This window comes from Bombina bombina, chromosome 2 (genome assembly GCF_027579735.1).
Source record: "Bombina bombina isolate aBomBom1 chromosome 2, aBomBom1.pri, whole genome shotgun sequence".
Classification (NCBI taxonomy): domain Eukaryota; kingdom Metazoa; phylum Chordata; class Amphibia; order Anura; family Bombinatoridae; genus Bombina; species Bombina bombina.
The window spans coordinates 14870870-14890023 of record NC_069500.1 but is presented as its reverse complement, the minus strand read 5'-3'; the positions used below and the strand labels follow the sequence as shown (position 1 = coordinate 14890023).

Below are 19154 nucleotides of genomic sequence, written 5' to 3'. Positions count from 1 at the left end.
CAACAACAGCTGGAGAGTAGCCCTGACATGACAGAAGCTCCAGGGTTGGAAAACATCCTCTCTAATTCTATGGCTTCGGATATCGTTACCACCCTCACTCAGAGGATGAACTCCCTAAAGGAAACTCTTACTAAGGCTATTCGGGGATCCACTGTAGATCTCAGAAGAGATATTGGTGCCATTAGCGAACGTATTGATGTTCTGGAAAAGAAACAGGAGGACTTAACAGTAGAGCAGGGGAACTTAGCCAATCACTCACAAGTGCTAGTTGACATGTTGGACTCTGTGGAGGCTAAGATGGCTGACATGGAAGATCGCTCCCGCAGGAACAATTTGAGATTCAGAAGTGTTCCCGAAGAAGTAGCCCCAACTGAACTGGGCAAGTATCTTAACGAGCTCTGTGAACTATTACACCCTCCAGGATTCCCTAATGAGACCTTGGTAGATAGAGTGCATAGACTCCCTAGAGGAAGAAATGTTTCAACGGATAAACCTAGGGATGTTATTGCCAGATTTCACTATTTTACTTATAAAGAACAGATCCTTAGAGCCATGTTTCAACGTCCCACTCTGCCTAAGAAATTTGAGTCTATACAAATATTTCCTGATTTGTCCCAATACACGGTGCAAAAGAGAGGCACCTTCCGTGATGTTACCAGATCCTTAAGACAGATGGGAATAAAGTACAGGTGGGGATACCCTACTAAGCTGCTGATACAAAAGGATGGTTGATTCTACATGGCTGACACTCCTGACAAAGGACAACTTCTTCTTAAAGGATGGGCTACCACCTCCAAACAAGGCAAGGAGACTACCACCCCTGCTTCTGAAGAAGAAGCGGAACAGAACACCTCATCATCTTCCATTTTGAGGCCGACGGCGTTTGAATGGAGGCCACTTGCCCAGAGGAATGTCCCTTCTAAAAGACAGAACTCGGTCACACAGCGGATGTTACCAGCCCAGGCAGCAGATCCCTCGGATGATGAAGATTGATAAGTATATTTTTCATTAATGTATGTTTCTTATTGCCGTGTTTTCCAAGGGGGACTCTCTGGCACATCCCCTAGCTATAATCTAACCATAGTTTCAACATAGTGAGGGAGAACGAGATGTCTTTTGGATGTTACTATATTGACTGACTATATAGGTCTCTGACTCGCATACAACCTGGCAGAATCCTTGCCTTCAAGTACCTCGCATCGAGGTTGTGCTTAACTCTCCCACAGTCTCAATAGACTAGAGACATCTAACCTTGCTCAGGAGACTGTGGAGATACCATAGACACTACAAGTAGGACATTCTGTTCTGATTACCATAATGCCAAGCTGTTGCATATTGAGTATTTGTTGGTCTGTTTTATTATTGATTGTTTGTTATGTTTATAACCATTATTTTTTATTACAGGTGGTCATAGTGAGAAAATATTGGCCTTATACAAGGGGCACCTTAATTGTACTGAATGCCTATTGTTTTATTTCCAGATCTGGTCCTGCCTAGCTATGTGGCCTATACACAGGAAAATTGTTTTGCTTATATTTTCATTTTTTGTTATATACTTTAGTAAGCAGGGCAGCTTAACTGAAGCAGAGAGCTCAACTTTAGATTTAGGGTAAAATTACATATATGTTTTTTGTTAGAAGTTATGGTTATGAGATGTTACCCTCTTGAAACCCTAATTTGAATCTAGTTATAGGTATCATGCTGATTCTTTGTCTACCTGATGTGCAAGTACCTGACAAAGCTGAGATAGTTTAAAGCTTAGGCCCTCATATTACTCATCAACACACCTGTTATTTATCATTTAATACTGCCCAATTTGTGCGTGCGCTCTGGAATACGCGCATAAAGTCTAGTTAGATTAGTATGCATATATAATGACCTAATATTTGTTGGTCTGTGTTATTATTGACAGTTTGTTAGGTTTATAAACATTTTTTATTATAGGTGGTCAGAGTGAGAAAATATTGGCCTTATACAAGGGGCACCTAGAATTCTGAATTACATGCACTTATAAATTTGATGAATATAATTGTACTGAATGCCTATTGTTTTATTTCCAGATATGGTCCTGCCTAGCTCTGTGGCCTATACACAGGAAAATTGGTTTGCTTATATTTTCATTTTTTGTTATATACTTTAGTAAGTAGGGCAGCTTAACTGAAGCAGAGAGCTCAACTTTAGATTTAGGGCAAAATTATATATGTGTTTTTTGTTAGATGTTATGGTTATGAGATGTTACCCTCTTGAAACCCTAATTTGAATCTAGTTATAGGTACCATGCTCATTCTTTGTCCACCTGATAGGCAAGTACCTGACAAAGCTGAGATAGTTTTTAGCTTAGGCCCTCATATTATTCATCAGCTCATCTGTTATTTATCATTTAATACTGCCCAATTTGTGCGTGCGCTCTAGGGTACGCACATAGAGTCTGGTTAGATTAGTATGCATATATAATGACCTATTAAGTAGTTAGAAATTACTTTAGTCCCCTCTTTTAATTACAATTACCTTAAATTAATAGGGGATACAGAATAAGTTAGAAGTACAACGTTAACCCCCCCTTCGCTATAGGCCTTGCCTCGGCCTTGACCTTTCCCCCTTCTTTCTTGCTCCTCTCCTCAGATTTCAGTTTATACGGTCTACTGATCGTATTTCTTCACCCCCCCCCCCCCAAGGGTAAAACCAAAGCTTACCGAAAGTAAGCAAGAGAACACAGATTCACTCGAAAATCCAAACCCCAAACATTTATAATTTATACCCATGTTTTTGCAACCAGGAGTTAGATGACAGTGGCCCACTTATACTAGTGACAGTCCTTTGATACCTAACACCTGACTATTACTATCTCCCTCCTCACATATCCTTGCCCCCCCCTGTATATTTCTCTCTATCCCCCCCCCCCTCCCCTTTTTTTTTTTCCCCTACTCCCTCCCCTTCCCCTGGAAATAATGGACTCTGGTCTCAAATTTGTCTCCCTAAATACAAAGGGGCTTAATTCGCCCTTTAAGAGAAGTCTAGTACAATCTTTTTTAAAGAAACATAGATGCGATGTATCCTTTTTGCAGGAGACGCATTGGGCTTCGACCAACACTCCATTCCTCAATTCTAAGCAGTACCCAGTGGTACTTAGTTCGACTTATCATGAGAAAAGCAGAGGCGTGTCTATCTGTGTCAGTAAGGCGGTGGCCTTTCAACAGATTCATGTAGAGACGGACCCAGATGGGAGATTCTTGGTGGTGATATGCAGACTCAACTCACATCTCTACACACTTGTGAACATATACGCCCCCAACCAGGGTCAGATAAAGTTACTGCGCACATTGCTACACTTTATTGACGGTCTGCAACAAGGGACACTAGTGTTAGGCGGAGACTTTAATCTAATTTGGGACCCATTAATGGACAAGAAAATCCCCATTGGCAAGCGGTTAGATAGCTATTCTCAGTCCACGGCCCCTAAGTTCCAGAACCTAATCTATCAAGCCGCACTATATGATGTGTGGAGAGCATGTCACCCAGATTCCAGGGATTATACGTATTTTTCACCCCCTCACCGGTCGTATTCAAGGTTAGATTACCTCTTTGTAGATTCCTGGTCCATGAATAGAGTCACAAACTCTAACATTTGCAGCTGTCCGTGGTCAGATCACGACGCCGTGACAATGACAATAAAAATGGAGGGTTCTGAATTGATTAGACCATTGTGGAAGCTCCCAAAAATTTTTGGGAAGATGCATCCTTTGTTCCTGACTTAATGGAAAAGATTGAGGAATTCATAGACATAAATAAACCTTCACACCAAATTAGATGGGCAGCCTTAAAAGCCTATATCAGAGGTTTTTGTATTGCAAGATCCGCTAACATCAAAAAAAAGTGGGGCGCTCCATTGGGTAAATTGACCTGTGCGAACAAAGGAGAAACAAAACAAATTGGCTCCTACGGCAGATATGTCGGCAGAAATCTTGGCTTTGAAGTCACAAATTAAAAATTTGGAGCTAGAAAAGATCAAACGAGCTCTCTCTAGGTTTAAGACGGTTATGTACTCCAGGAGCAATAAGGCAGGCTCAATGTTGGCGAATAAGCTAAAACAGAGGTCGGCCAGCTCCCGGATACCATATCTTAACCATGAGGGTAGGAAGATATACGCGCCCGATGATATGGGGAAGGCCTTCGCGGACTTCTACAGGAGACTTTACAACATCTTGAATCTTATGAGGCGCCCAAAACTGTGACGCCCCGGGAGATCTCCTTTTTGGAGAAACTGAACTTGCCTGTGCTCTCGGATGAAGATAGGGATGCGCTGATAGAACCTTTTACTGAGACAGAAATCGGGCTGGCAATTAAGCAGCTAAAAAATGACAAAGCCCCGGGCCCAGACGGGTTTCCGGGGCAACTCTATAAAAAAGCACAGACTCAACTGAAACCTTTACTGTGTCAGGTGTATAATGAGATTGGCTCTGGAGAGCCAATACTGAAGGAGTACCTTGAAGCGACCATAGTCGCCATCCCTAAACCAGGCAAGGACCCATCCTTTTGTAGTAACTTCTGCCCTATATCGTTAATTAATGTGGATACAAAACTGTACTCTAAGATACTGGCAGACAGATTGGCATCTCTATTACCGTCATTAATAGCAACGGATCAAGTTGGGTTTGTGAAGGGCCGACAAGGCCCTGACAATACAAGACGTTTAATATCTATTTTTTCAGAAGCTAAGAGACTGGGCACCCCCCTCCTGGCCCTGTCGCTAGATGCCGAAAAGGCGTTTGACAGGGTCAGGTGGGATTACATGTGGAAGGTTTTGGAGAAATTCAGTTTCCCACCGAAGGCCATCGCTATGATTCGAACACTGTATTCATTTCCAAGTGCCAGGGTGAGGGGGATGGGCTTTTGCTCTCCGGCCTTTGACATCTCTAATGGCACCAGACAAGGTTGCCCGCTGTCCCCTTTGCTCTTTGCCTTGGTCATGGAACCGCTGGCAGAGGCAATTCGCGCTTCACCTACTATTGAAGGTATGCCGTTGGGCTCTGGCCAAGAAAAAAATCGCATTATATGCGGATGATGTCACCCTCTTTCTCACGAACCCTACGTCTTCTATTTTGGCGGTCTTTGCCATGCTGGAACAGTTTGGTACCCTCAGTTACTATAAGATTAATACATCAAAGACTGAGGCATATAGCATCAACCTCTCTCGTGCGCAGATCTCGATCCTACAGAAAAAGTACGATTTCCAGTGGTCCACGGAGTCTATCAAACACCTCGGTATTCATTTAAGTGCAGATTTAGATAAAGTCCTATCTCTAAACTTTGATACCCTGATTGCTGAGCTTAAGTCCTTAACAAACAGGTGGGACTTTAGAGAAATATCCTGGATGGGGCGCATAGACACGGTGAAAATGGCCTTACTCCCTAAGGTATTGTATCTATTCCGCTGCATCCCTCTAAATGTCACGCACGGTATCCTCCAACAAATTCACCAGCTCTTCTCTAGATACGTATGGATGAAGAGAACCCCTAGGATTAGCTACAAAATTCTCCAGAGAGAGTTCTCCAGAGGGGGAGTCTCTTTCTCTAACATATTCCTCTACTATGAGGCTACAAGATTGTCACAGATCACGGCTTGGGGCCCCACTCGTGAAAGGACGAAATGGTTTGGATTGGAAGAACTATATCTACCTGAAGGCCTAGACCTCCCTAGCATATTGTGGGTTCATAGCCACAAACAGTTGGTTAATATTGTTACCAACCCCATAGTACAGCAAAATATAAAAATGTGGCATGAGCTTAGGCATCATACTGAGATCGCCCCGCATCCCTCGCCAATCCACCAAGTAAGGGGACTCCTGTGGGGACTCCCAAATATCCATGTCGACTTCTGGATACAACGTAATTTCATTATGGCAGAGCATCTGTTCTCCGATGGTAGGTTACTGACAGTACCCCAGATCCTGGGCTCCATGTGTGGACCTCCTTTGTGGTTCCACTTTGAGTGTTATAGGATACTAAGTTTGCTGCACTCTTGGAAGTTTGGAGCACAGGGCCTGAGACCCCACTCTAAGTGGGAGGAGAGATGGCTACATGAGTTGGGAACGGACAAACCACTCACGTTCCACTACAAAGCCATATTACAAGATCACTCGGTGGGTCTTCCGGGACAAATCAAGATGTGGTGCAGGGAACTGCCCCTAAATGTAACTGACGCGGAACTGAGTAAGGCGATACTCTTAACGAAAAAAACAATTCATTGTATAACGATTTTTGAAAGTTACATGAAACTCATACTACAGTGGTACAGAGTGCCCACTAGGTTGTCCAGAATGTTCCCTGGTACCTCCTCACGATGTTGGAGATTGTGTGGAGAGGAGGGCTCTAGTTCACACGTGTGGTGGTCTTGCCCAAAAATCCAAGAACTCTGGACAGATGTTGAAATACTTCTGCATTCCATGAATCTGAATATACGGCTAACCCCAAACCAAGCTCTTTTCCATATCTTTGACAATTCCCTGCCTAAATGTAGCAAACAATTGGTGATCTACGTCATGGCTGCCACAAAGCTCTGTATAGCCAGGGCATGGAAGCAAACCGCTCCGCCCACTGTATCGGACGTCTGTGAGGTAGTGCATTACCTAGCTAATATGGAAAAGTTCGCGTATGGCGCCCTGGAACGGATGGAGGACTATTGGGTGATTTGGGAGGACTGGATCCGGATCCAGTAGGGCCAGATACGCCCTTATAATAGTGCTTCTCAACTCAGACATCTGAGACAAGAGGCAGCATAAGCATTCCATTAACGAAACTTCCTACCCCCCCCTCCCTTTTTTTTTTTTCCTCTCCCCTTGCCCCTCCAACCACCTCCCATGCGATGAATCCTTTACCCTCTCCCAGACCCTTCCCTTTTCCTATAGTGCCCTTAACCAATCAGGACGAGTTAGACTCTGGAGACTAAATTGATGTTTGCAATGTATGGGTATATATGTCATTTAACATACCGTTATTTCAAGTTTTAGATTTCCTTGTTTTGTTATTTGAGATTCTTACTTAACCTGAACATGTTCTCTCACAAATGATCAAGTATGTATATGCTATTTAATGAACGTGATGTTATTTCCTACTTGATGCTATGTATAGTCACATTTTTACAGATGTATGACTTTACCTTTTGGTTTATATGTGAAAAAAAAGAGAAAGAGCACTTTTTGTTCCACTGTATGCAAATTTGGATCTCAATAAAAAATTTATTCAAAAAAAAAAAAAAAATGAAAGTGGCCACCGTGTGATTCGCCATCTTACACTGAAATAGACTACGTGATGCAGACCAAGGAACGGCAAAATGTTTAGAAAAATGAAAGGGTGATTATTTACATATTTTAGTGCCTTTCATTTACTTTTTTATTGCAAATATTGTTGAGCGTAGAGCTTAACTTTAGAATCATTTTAATATAACTATTACAGTTTTGTCTGTTTCTGTTGGTTAACATCTGATGAATATACTTAAAGTGAATGTAAATTTTGATGCTAAAGTGCCAGGTTTTTATTTTTTAAGTGCCAGGTTTTTTTGATTAAAAAACAGAATTTATGTTTACCTGATAAATTACTTTCTCCAACGGTGTGTCCGGTCCACGGCGTCATCCTTACTTGTGGGATATTCTCTTCCCCAACAGGAAATGGCAAAGAGCCCAGCAAAGCTGGTCACATGATCCCTCCTAGGCTCCGCCTTCCCCAGTCATTCGACCGACGTAAAGGAGGAATATTTGCATAGGAGAAATCATATGATACCGTGGTGACTGTAGTTAGAGAAAATAAATCATCAGACCTGATTAAAAAAACCAGGGCGGGGCCGTGGACCGGACACACCGTTGGAGAAAGTAATTTATCAGGTAAACATAAATTCTGTTTTCTCCAACATAGGTGTGTCCGGTCCACGGCGTCATCCTTACTTGTGGGAACCAATACCAAAGCTTTAGGACACGGTTGATGGGAGGGAGCAAATCAGGTCACCTAGATGGAAGGCACCACGGCTTGCAAAACCTTTCTCCCAAAAATAGCCTCAGAAGAAGCAAAAGTATCAAATTTGTAAAATTTGGTAAAAGTGTGCAGTGAAGACCAAGTCGCTGCCTTACATATCTGATCAACAGAAGCCTCGTTCTTGAAGGCCCATGTGGAAGCCACGGCCCTAGTGGAATGAGCTGTGATTCTTTCAGGAGGCTGCCGTCCGGCAGTCTCATAAGCCAATCTGATGATGCTTTTAAGCCAAAAAGAGAGAGAGGTAGAAGTTGCTTTTTGACCTCTCCTTTTACCAGAATAAACAACAAACAAGGAAGATGTTTGTCTGAAATCCTTTGTAGCCTCTAAATAGAATTTTAGAGCACGAACTACATCCAAATTGTGCAACAAACGTTCCTTCTTTGAAACTGGATTCGGACACAAAGAAGGCACGACTATCTCCTGGTTAATATTTTTGTTAGAAACAACTTTCGGAAGGAAACCAGGTTTAGTACGCAAAACCACCTTATCTGCATGGAACACCAGATAAGGAGGAGAACACTGCAGAGCAGATAACTCTGAAACTCTTCTAGCAGAAGAAATTGCAACCAAAAACAAAACTTTCCAAGATAATAACTTGATATCAACAGAATGTAGGGGTTCAAACGGAACCCCCTGAAGAACTGAAAGAACTAAATTGAGACTCCAAGGAGGAGTCAAAGGTTTGTAAACAGGCTTGATTCTAACCAGAGCCTGAACAAAAGCATGAACATCTGGCACAGCCGCCAGCTTTTTGTGAAGTAAAACAGATAAAGCAGAAATCTGTCCCTTCAAAGAACTTGCAGATAATCCTTTCTCCAAACCTTCTTGAAGAAAGGATAGAATCTTAGGAATTTTTATCTTGTTCCATGGGAATCCTTTAGATTCACACCAACAGATATATTTTTTCCATATTTTATGGTAGATTTTTCTAGTTACAGGCTTTCTAGCCTGAACAAGAGTATCAATGACAGAATCTGAGAACCCTCGCTTTGATAAAATCAAGCGTTCAATCTCCAAGCAGTCAGTTGGAGTGAGGCCAGATTCGGATGTTCGAACGGACCTTGAATAAGAAGGTCCTGTCTCAAAGGTAGCTTCCATGGTGTAGCCGATGACATATTCACCAGATCTGCATACCAAGTCCTGCGTGGCCACGCAGGAGCTATCAAGATCACCGATACCCTCTCCTGTTTGATCCTGGCTACCAGCCTGGGAATGAGAGGAAACGGTGGGAACACATAAGCTAGGTTGAAGCTCCAAGGTGCTACTAGTGCATCCACTAGAGTCGCCTTGGGATCCCTGGATCTGGACCCGTAGCAAGGAACCTTGAAGTTCTGACGAGACGCCATCAGATCCATGTCTGGAATGCCCCACAATTGAATTATTTGGGCAAAGATTTCCGGATGGAGTTCCCACTCCCCCCGGATGAAATGTCTGACGACTCAGAAAATCCGCTTCCCAATTTTCCACTCCTGGGATGTGGATTGCAGACAAGTGGCAGGAGTGAGTCTCCGCCCATTGAATTATTTTGGTCACTTCTTCCATCGCCAGGGAACTCCTTGTTCCCCCCCTGATGGTTGATATACACAACAGTCGTCATGTTGTCTGATTGAAACCGTATGAATTTGGCCTTTGCTAGCTGAGGCCAAGCCTTGAGAGCATTGAATATCGCTCTCAGTTCCAGAATATTTATCGGGAGAAGAGATTCTTCCCGAGACCAAAGACCCTGAGCTTTCAGGGGTTCCCAGACCGCGCCCCAGCCCACCAGACTGGCGTCGGTCGTGACAATGACCCACTCTGGTCTGCGGAAGCTCATCCCTTGTGACAGGTTGTCCAGGGTCAGCCACCAACGGAGTGAATCTCTGGTCCTCTGATCTACTTGTATCGTCGGAGGACAAGTCTGTATAATCCCCATTCCACTGACTGAGCATGCACAGTTGTAATGGTCTTAGATGAATTCGCGCAAAAGGAACTATGTCCATTGCCGCGACCATCAAACCTATTACTTCCATGCACTGCGCTATGGAAGGAAGAAGAACAGAATGAAGTACTTGACAAGAGCTTAGAAGTTTTGATTTTCTGGCCTCTGTCAGAAAAATCCTCATTTCTAAGGAGTCTATTATTGTTCCCAAGAAGGGAACTCTTGTTGACGGAGATAGAGAACTTTTTTCTACGTTCACTTTCCACCCGTGAGATCTGAGAAAGGCTAGGACAATGTCCGTATGAGCCTTTGCTTGTGGTAGAGACGACGCTTGAATCAGTATGTCGTCCAAGTAAGGTACTACTGCAATGCCCCTTGGTCTTAGCACCGCTAGAAGGGACCCTAGTACCTTTGTGAAAATTCTTGGAGCAGTGGCTAATCCGAATGGAAGTGCCACAAACTGGTAATGCTTGTCCAGAAAGGCGAACCTTAGGAACCGATGATGTTCCTTGTGGATCGGAATATGTAGATACGCATCCTTTAAATCAACCGTGGTCATGAATTGACCTTCCTGGATGGTAGGAAGAATTGTCCGAATGGTTTCCATTTTGAACGATGGAACCTTGAGAAATTTGTTTAGGATCTTGAGATCTAAGATTGGTCTGAATGTTCCCTCTTTTTTGGGAACTATGAACAGATTGGAGTAGAATCCCATCCCTTGTTCTCCTAATGGAACAGGATGAATCACTCCCATTTTTAACAGATCTTCTACACAATGTAAGAATGCCTGTCTTTTTATGTGGTCTGAAGACAATTGAGACCTGTGGAACCTTCCCCTTGGGGGTAGCTCCTTGAATTCCAGAAGATAACCTTGGGAGACTATTTCTAGCGCCCAAGGATCCAGAACATCTCTTGCCCAAGCCTGAGCGAAGAGAGAAAGTCTGCCCCCCACCAGATCCGGTCCCGGATCGGGGGCCAACATCTCATGCTGTCTTGGTAGCAGTGGCAGGTTTCTTGGCCTGCTTACCTTTGTTCCAGCCTTGCATTGGCCTCCAGGCTGGCTTGGTTTGAGAAGTATTACCCTCTTGCTTAGAGGATGTAGAACTTGAGGCTGGTCCGTTTCTGCGAAAGGGACGACAATTTGGTTTATTTTTAGCCTTAAAAGACCTATCCTGAGGAAGGGCGTGGCCCTTACCCCCAGTGATATCTGAAATAATCTCTTTCAAGTCAGGGCCAAACAGCGTTTTCCCCTTGAAAGGTATGTTAAGCAATTTGTTCTTGGAGGACGCATCCGCTGACCAAGACTTTAGCCAAAGCGCTCTGCGCGCCACAATAGCAAACCCTGAATTTTTCGCTGCTAATCTAGCTAATTGCAAAGTGGCGTCTAAGGTAAAAGAGTTAGCCAACTTAAGTGCTTGAACTCTGCCCATAACCTCCTCATAAGAAGATGCTTGATTGAGCGACTTTTCTAGTTCCTCGAACCAGAAACACGCTGCTGTAGTGACAGGAACAACGCATGAAATTGGTTGTAGAAGGTAACCTTGCTGAACAAACATCTTTTTAAGCAAACCCTCTAATTTTTTGTCCATAGGATCTTTAAAAGCACAACTATCTTCTATAGGGATAGTGGTGCGTTTGTTTAGAGTAGAAACCGCCCCCTCGACCTTGGGGACTGTCTGCCATAAGTCCTTCCTGGGGTCGACCATAGGAAATAATTTCTTAAATATAGGGGGAGGGACAAAAGGTATGCCGGGCCTTTCCCATTCTTTATTTACAATGTCCGCCACCCGCTTGGGTATAGGAAAAGCTTCGGGGGGCACCGGGACCTCTAGGAACCTGTCCATTTTACATAATTTCTCTGGAATGACCAAATTGTCACAATCATCCAGAGTAGATAACACCTCCTTAAGCAGAGCGCGGAGATGTTCCAATTTAAATTTAAATGTAATAACATCAGGTTCAGCTTGTTGAGAAATTTTTCCTGAATCTGAAATTTCTCCCTCAGACAAAACCTCCCTAGCCCCTTCAGACTGGTGTAAGGGCATGTCAGAACCATTATCATCAGCGTCCTCATGCTCTTCAGTATCTAAAACAGAGCAGTCGCGCTTTCGCTGATAAGTGGGCATTTTGGCTAAAATGTTTTTAATAGAATTATCCATTACAGCCGTTAATTGTTGCATAGTAAGGAGGATTGGCGCACTAGATGTACTAGGGGCCTCCTGAGTGGGCAAGACTGGTGTAGACATAGAAGGGGATGATGCAGTACCATGCTTACTCCCCTCACTTAAGGAATCGTTTTGGGCAACATTATTATCAGTGGTATCATTGTCCCTACTTTGTTTGTCACATTTATCACATATATTTAAATGGATAGGAACCTTGGCTTCCGAACATACAGAACATCGTCTATCTGATAGTTCAGACATGTTAATAGGCATAAACTTGGTAACAAAGCACAAAAAACGTTTTAAAATAAAACCGTTACTGTCTCTTTAAATTTTAAACTGAACACACTTTTTTACTGAATATACGCAAAAGTATGAAGGAAATGTTCAAAATTCACCAAAATTTCACCACAGTGTCTGAAAGCTTTAACTCTTAAAATAACGGAACCGGAGCCGTTTTTACATTTAACCCCTATACAGTCCCTGGTATCTGCTTTGCTGAGACCCAACCAAGCCCAGAGGGGAATACGATACCAAATGACGCCTTCAATAAGTTTTTTCAGTGGATCTGAGCTCCTCACACATGCATCTGCATGCCTTGCTTCTCAAAAACAACTGCGCATTAATGGCGCGAAAATGAGGCTCTGCCTATGACTAGAAAAGGCCCCCAGTGAAAAAGGTGTCCAATACAGTGCCTGTCCGTTTTTTTTAACAATTTGCCAAGATTAAAATAACTCTCCTAAGTTATAAACCATTAAACATGCTTATATAGTAATCGTTTTGGCCCAGAAAAATGTCTACCAGTCTTTAAGCCCTTGTGAAGCCCTTGTATTCTTATATTGAAAATTAAGAAAATGGCTTACCGGATCCCATAGGGAAAATGACAGCTTCCAGCATTACCAAGTCTTGTTAGAAATGTGTCATACCTCAAGCAGCCAAAGTCTGCTCACTGTTTCCCCCAACTGAAGTTAATTCCTCTCAACAGTCCTGTGTGGAAAAAGCCATCGATTTTAGTAACGGTTGCTAAAATCATTTTCCTCTTACAAACAGAAATCTTCATCTCTTTTCTGTTTCAGAGTAAATAGTACATACCAGCACTATTTTAAAATAACAAACTCTTGATTGAAGAATAAAACTACATTTAAACACCAAAAAACTCTGAGCCATCTCCGTGGAGATGTTGCCTGTGCAACGGCAAAGAGAATGACTGGGGAAGGCGGAGCCTAGGAGGGATCATGTGACCAGCTTTGCTGGGCTCTTTGCCATTTCCTGTTGGGGAAGAGAATATCCCACAAGTAAGGATGACGCCGTGGACCGGACACACCTATGTTGGAGAAACAGGGGCACTTTAATTCATCAAAATATAATTTGTTCTGAACAAATACTTACCTTTTAATTTTGACAGCCGCTCCAGCTTCCTCCACCTGTCGCAAAGCCTCTTCTTGGGTCTAAAATGAGGAATCTGGTTTCCTCCAATCGTGGCATTGAATAAGACACTGATTCCCCCGGGGGGGAAGCCTTAATTGGAAGATGACTGATCCATCATATCCGACATCAGAAATGGCTTGTGACGACCGGGAGAAGCTGGAGCAGAGGTCAAGTTTAAAAGGTATTTTTTCACAACACGAGTGAAATGTAAATGTTGATGAATTAAAGTGCCCCTGCTTTTAATCGAATTTTTAAAAAACGGGCACTTTGTCATCAAAATTTACATTCACTTTAAACATAAATAATAAAAACTGGTATGTTCTTGCCTGTTCCTTTTTACAACTTTAACAAAAAAATAAAAACAGAATTTATGCTTACCTGATAAATTTCTCTCTCTTGTGATGTATCGAGTCCACGGATACATCCATACTTGTGGGATATTCTCCTTCCTTACAGGAAGTGGCAAAGAGAGCACCCACAGCAGAGCTGTCTATATAGCTCCTCCCTTAGCTCCACCCCCCAGTCATTCGACCGATGGCTAGGAAGAAAAAGGAGAAACTATAGGGTGCAGAGGTGACTGAAGTTTTTTAAATAAAAATATACTACCTGTCTAAAATAAACAGGGCGGGCCGTGGACTCGATACATCACAAGAGAAAGGAATTTATCAGGTAAGCATAAATTCCGTTTTCTCTTGTAAGATGTATCGAGTCCACGGATTCATCCATACTTGTGGGATAACAATACCAAAGCTTTAGGACACGGATGAAGGGAGGGACAAGACAGGTACCTTAAACGGAAGGCACCACTGCTTGTAGAACCTCTCCCAAAAATAGCCTCCGAAGAAGCAAAAAGTATCGAATTTGTAACATTTGGAAAAAGTATGCAGCGAAGACCAAGTCGCTGCCTTACAAATCTGTTCAACAGAAGCCTCATTTTTAAAAGCCCATGTGGAAGCCACTGCTCTGGTAGAATGAGCAGTAATTGTTTCAGGAGGCTGCTGGCCAGCAGTCTCATAGGCCAAAACAGATGATGCTTTTCAGCCAAAAAGAAAGAGGTAGCCGTAGCCTTTTGACCTCTCCGCTTACCAGAATAAACAACAAACAATGAAGATGTTTGACGGAAATCCTTAGTTGCTTGTAAGTAGAACTTTAGAGCACGAACCACATCAAGATTGTGCAACAGACATTCCTTCTTTGATGAAGGATTAGGACACAGGAATATCAATCAGGAAATTGTTGTTCCTTCACTATTAGAAACAACCTTAGGAAGGAATCCAGGTTTGGTACGCAAAACCACCTTATCTGCATGGAAAACAAGGTAAGGTGAGTCACACTGTAAAGCAGATAACTCAGAAACTCTTCGAGCCAAAGAGATGAATATTAAAAACAAAAAACTTTCCAAGATAGAAGCTTAATATCTATGGAATGCATAGGTTCAAACGGAACCCCTTGAAGAACTTTAAGAACTAAGTTTAGGCTCCATGGCAGAGCAACGGGTTTAAATACAGGCTTGATCCTGACTAAAGCCTGACTAAACGCTTGAACGTCTGTGTAAAAGAATAGACAAAGCAGATATTTGTCCTTTTAAAGAACTAGCTGATAATCCCTTCTCCAATCCTTCTTGGAGAAAAGACAATATTCTAGGAATCCTAATCTTACTCCACAAGTAACCCTTGGATTCACACCAATAAAGATATTTGCGCCAAATCTTATGATAGATTTTCCTGGTGACAGGCTTTCTAGCTTGAATCAGGGTATCAATGACCGACTCAGAGAAACCACGCTTTGATAAAATCAGGCGTTCAATCTCCAAGCAGTCAGACGCAGAGAAATTAGATTTGGATGCTTGAATGGACCTTGAATTAGAAGGTCCTGCCTCATTGGCAGACTCCACGGTGGAACAGATGACATGTCCACTAGGTCTGCATACCAAGTCCTGCGTGGCCACGCAGGTGCTATCAGAATCACCAAAGCTCTCTCCTGCTTGATTCTGGCAACCAGACGTGGGAGGAGAGGAAACAGTGGAAATACATAGGCCAGATTGAAGGACCAGGGCACTGCTAGAGCATCTATCAGAACTGCCTGGGGATACCGGGACCTGGACCCGTAACAAGGAAGCTTGGCGTTCTGATGGGACGCCATCAGATCCAATTCTGGAGTGCCCCATAGCTGAGTCAGCTGGGCAAATACCTCCGGATGGAGCTCCCACTCTCCCGGATGAAAAGTCTGACGACTTAGGAAATCCGCCTCCCAGATCTCTACCCCTGGGATATGGATTGCTGAGAGATGGCAAGAGTGATCCTCCGCCCATCGGATTATTTTGGTTACCTCCATCATCGCTAGAGAACTCCGTGTTCCTCCTTGATGATTGATATAAGCTAAAGTCGTGATGTTGTCCGACTGAAATCTGATTAATTTGGCCGCAGCTAGCTGAGGCCACGCCTGAAGCGCATTGAATATCGCTCTCAGTTCTAGAATGTTTATCGGGAGGAGAGTTTCCTCCCGAGACCATAAGCCCTGTGCTTTCAGGGAGTTCCAGACTGCACCCCAGCCTAGCAGGCTGGCATCTGTCATTACAATGAGCCACTCTGGCCTGCGGAAACATTCCCTGAGACAGGTTGTCCTGAGACAACCACCAGAGAAGAGAATCTCTGGTCTCCTGGTCCAGATGTAGCTGAGGAGATAAATCTGCATAATCCCCATTCCACTGTTTGAGCATGCATAGTTGCAGTGATCTGAGGTGTAGGCGGACAAAAGGAACTATGTCCATTGCCGCTACCATGAGTCCGATTACCTCCATACACTGAGCCACTGATGGCCGAGGAATGGAATGAAGAGCTCGGCAAGTGGTCAAGAGTTTTGATTTTCTGACCTCCGTCAGAAATATTTTCATTTCTACCGAGTCTATCAGAGTCCCTAGGAAGGAAACTCTTGTGAGAGGGAAGAGAGAACTCTTTTTTTATGTTCACCTTCCACCCGTGAGATCTCAGAAAAGCCAACACGATGTCCGTGTGAGACTTGGCTAGCTGGAAAGTCGACGCCTGAATTAAGATGTCGTCTAGATAAGGCGCCACTGCTATGCCCCGCAGTCTTAGAACCGCCAAAAGGGAACCTAGCAACTTTGTGAAAATTATGGGAGCCGTGGCCAACCTCAAGGGAAGGGCCACGAACTGATAATGCCTGTCCAGAAAGGTAAATCTGAGGAATTGATGATGATCTCTGTGAATAGGGATGTGTAGATACGCATCCTTTAAGTCCACGGTAGTCATATATTGACCCTCCTGAATCAAAGGTAGAATAGTCCGAATAGTCTCCATCTTGAATTATGGTACTCTGAGGAATTTGTTTAGAATTTTGAGATCCAAGATTGGTCTGAAAGTTCCCTCTTTTTTGGGAACCACAAACAGGTTTGAGTAAAACCCTAGCCCTTGTTCCGCTTTTGGAACTGGGCGGATCGCTCCCATGGTATGTAGGTCTGCTACACAGCATAAGAACGCCTCTCTCTTTGTCTGGTTTGCAGACAATTGAGAAATGTGAAATCTCCCCCTGGGGGGGGGGTCTTTGAAGTCCAGAAGATATCCCTGGGACACAATTTCTAAAGCCCAGGAATCGTGAACATCTGTTGCCCAAGCCTGAGTGAAGAGAGAGAGTCTGCCCCCTACTAGATCCGGTCCCGGATCGGGGGCTACCCCTTCATGCTGTCTTAGAGGCAGCTGCAGGCTTCTTGGCCTGTTTATCCTTGTTCCAAGCCCGGTTAGGTCTCCAGACTGACTTGGATTGGGCAAAATTCCCCTCTTGCTTTGCCGCAGGGGAAGCTGAAGCGGGACCACCCTTGAAGTTCCGAAAGGAACGAAAATTATTTTGTTAGGTCCTCATTTTTGTTTTATCCTGAGGGAGGGCATGGCCTTTCCCTCCAGTGATGTCTGAAATAATCTCTTTCAGTTCAGGCCCGAATAGGGTCTTTCCTTTGAAAGGGATGTTTAAAAGTTTAGATTTTGATGACACATCAGCAGACCAGGACTTAAAGGGCCATAATACCCAAATGTTTAAACACTTGAAAGTGATGCAGCATAGCTGTAAAAAGCTGACTAGAAAATATCACCTGAACATCTCTATGTAAAAAAGAAAGTTATTTTACCTCAAAAGTTCCTCAGTAGCCACATCCCATTGTAAAGGATTTCTAAGTAGCATATTAGTATGTCTGTCCTGGGACAGTCGAAAGGATGAGCCTCGTGCACTCTCATCTTATTTCACCAATCAGGTAAAAAAGGAAGTTTACTATGAATTCTCATGAGAGTTAAGTCAAATCTCATGAGATCACAGTAAAAGAGTTCATGACCTCAGCACTGCTGATGCTGATTGGCTGCTGTTCATTTCTTAATTTTTTTTTATTTTTTTTTACCTGCAGCTGGGAGCAGCTGAGTATAACTTTTTACACAGAACTTACTCTGCTGAGCTAAGGAAATTGTGAGGTAAAATATCTTCCTTTTTTACATAGAGATGCTCAGGTGATATTTTCCTGTCAGCTTTTTACAGTTATACTGCATCAGTTTCAAGTGATTTAGCATATGAGTAGTATGTTCCTTTAAGCCATAACGCCCTGCGTGCTAAAATGGCAAAACCTGAATTCTTTGCCGCTAATTTAGCCAGTTGGAAAGCGGCATCTGTAATGAAAGAATTAGCAAACTTAAGGGCCTTAATTCTATCCATAATATCCTCTAATGGAGTCTCCATCTGAAGAGCCTCTTCTAGAGCCTCGAACCAGAAAGCAGCTGCAGTAGTTACAGGAACAATGCACGCAATAGGTTGGAGAAGAAAACCTTAGTGAACAAAAATTTTCTTCAGGAGACCCTCTAATTTTTTATCCATAGGATCTTTGAAAGCACAACTGTCTTTGATAGGTATAGTTGTACGATTAGCGAGAGTAGAAATAGCTCCCTCCACCTTAGGAACCGTCTGCCACGAGTCCCGCATGGTGTCAGATATGGGAAACATTTTCTTAACGACAGGAGGGGGAGTGAATGGTATACCTGGTCAATCCCACTCCTTAGTAACAATATTCGCAATCCTCTTAGGGACTGGAAAAACATCAGTGTAAACAGGAACCTCTAAGTATTTGTCCATTTTACACAATTTCTCTGGGACCACTATAGGGTCACAATCATCTAGAGTCGCTAATACCTCCCTGAGCAACAAGCGGAGGTGTTAAAGCTTAAATTTAAAGGCCCTCATATCAGAATCAGTCTGAGGGAGCGTCTTTCCTGAATTAGAAATCTCTCCCTCAGATAACAAATCCCTTACCCCTACTTCAGAACATTGTGAGGGTATATCGGATACGGCTACTAAAGCGTCAGACGGCTCAGCATTTGTTTTTAACCCAGAGCTGTCACGCTTTCCTTGTAAACCAGACAGTTTAGATAAAACCTCTGTGAGGGTTGTATTCATAACTGTGGCCATGTCTTGTAAAGTAAATGAAGTCGACGCGCTAGAGGTACTTGGCGTCACTTGTGCGGGCGTTACTGGTTGTGACACTTGGGGAGAGCTAGATGGCAAACCCTCATTTCCTTCTGTCTGAGAATTTTAAGTGCTAAAATATGCTCTTTATAATTTATAGACAT

At 43.3% G+C, this 19154-nt stretch overlaps 1 protein-coding gene across 1 annotated transcript in view; it reads right to left on the bottom strand.

Annotated features, from left to right (window-relative positions):
• Positions 1-19154, bottom strand: part of LOC128648365 (dual specificity testis-specific protein kinase 1) — a 288549-nt gene that overhangs the window by 234118 nt on the left and 35277 nt on the right. The window lies entirely within an intron of this gene.